We start from the raw sequence: 1,564 nt of genomic DNA, 5'->3' as shown, positions 1-1,564 counted from the left end.
GATTAGTGTTTTTCAAAATGTTTTCAAAATTTCTTACTTAATTTTCGAAAATTGCTTCCCTTCTTCTCACATCCTTCTATTTTTGGACTAACACTATTCCTTAATGCAAAATTCAAACTCCATCTTTCTTGATAAGTTCGAATTTTCTACTTCTGCCTTCCATTTTCTTTTCCTCTGACACCTCAAGGAATCTCTATACTGTGACATAGAGGATTCCATATTTTCTTGTTCTCTTCTCTTTCATATGAGCAGGAGCAGAGACAAAGGCATTCTTGTTGAGGCTGATCCTGAACCTGAAAGGACCTTAAAGAGAAAGCTAAGAGAAGCTAAGGCACAATTCTCTGTAGAGGACCTAACCGAATTCTTCAAAGATGAAGAACACATGGCAGCCGAAAACAACAACAATGCCAACAATGCAAGGAAGGTGCTGGGTGACTTTACTGCACCTACTCCCGACTTCTATGGGAGAAGCATCTCTATCCCTGCCATTGGAGCAAACAACTTTGAGCTTAAGCCTCAATTAGTTTCTCTAATGCAACAGAATTGCAAGTTCCATGGACTTCCATTGGAAGATCCTCATCAGTTCTTAGCTGAGTTCTTGCAAATCTGTGACACTGTCAAGACTAATGGGGTTGACCCTGAGGTCTACAGACTTATGCTATTCCCTTTTGCTGTAAGAGACAGAGCTAGAACATGGTTGGCCTCTCAACCTAAAGAAAGCCTGGACTCTTGGGAAAAGCTAGTCAATGCCTTCTTGGCAAAGTTCTTTCCACCTCAAAAATTGAGTAAGCTTAGAGTGGAGGTCCAAACCTTTAGACAGAAGGAAGGAGAATCCCTCTATGAAGCTTGGGAAAGATACAAACAATTAATCAGAAAGTGTCCCTCTGATATGCTTTCTGAATGGAGCATCATAGGTATTTTCTATGATGGTCTCTCTGAACTATCCAAAATGTCTTTGGATAGCTCTGCTGGAGGCTCTCTTCATCTGAAGAAGATGCCTACAGAAGCTCAAGAGCTGATTGAAATGGTTGCAAATAACCAATTCATGTACACTTCTGAAAGGAATCCTGTGAACAATGGGACTAGTCAAAAGAAAGGAGTTCTTGAGATTGACACTCTGAATGCCATATTGGCTCAGAACAAAATATTGACTCAACAAGTCAATATGATTTCTCAAAGTCTGTCTGGAATGTAAAATGCACCGAGCAGTACTAAGGAAGCTTCATCTGAGGAAGAAGCTTATGATCCTGAGAACCCTTCAATGGAAGAGGTGAATTACATGGGAGAATCCTATGGAAACACCTATAATCCTTCATGGAGAAATCATCCAAATTTTTCATGGAAGGATCAACAGAGACCTCAACAAGGTTTCAACAATAATAATGGTGGAAGAAACAGGTTTAGCAATAGCGAACCTTTTCCATCATCTTCTCAGCAACAGACAGAGAGTTCTAAGCAGAATAACTCTGACTTAGCAACCATGGTCTCTGATCTAATCAAAACCACTCAAAGTTTCATGACTGAAACAAGGTCCTCCATTAGAAATTTGGAGGCACAAGTGGGT

At 40.1% G+C, this 1,564-nt stretch overlaps 1 non-coding gene across 1 annotated transcript; it reads right to left on the bottom strand.

The window, feature by feature from the left end:
* Positions 1-787: 787 nt before the first annotated feature.
* LOC112766388 (small nucleolar RNA R71) lies at positions 788-895 on the bottom strand. The gene has a single exon (XR_003184314.1). It is a non-coding gene; the product is annotated as a small nucleolar RNA R71 (small nucleolar RNA).
* Positions 896-1,564: the final 669 nt, after the last annotated feature.

This window comes from Arachis hypogaea, chromosome 2 (assembly GCF_003086295.3).
Source record: "Arachis hypogaea cultivar Tifrunner chromosome 2, arahy.Tifrunner.gnm2.J5K5, whole genome shotgun sequence".
NCBI classification, from domain to species: domain Eukaryota; kingdom Viridiplantae; phylum Streptophyta; class Magnoliopsida; order Fabales; family Fabaceae; genus Arachis; species Arachis hypogaea.
Note: the sequence above shows the minus strand (reverse complement) of the source record. Positions and strands in the feature narration are given on the sequence as shown.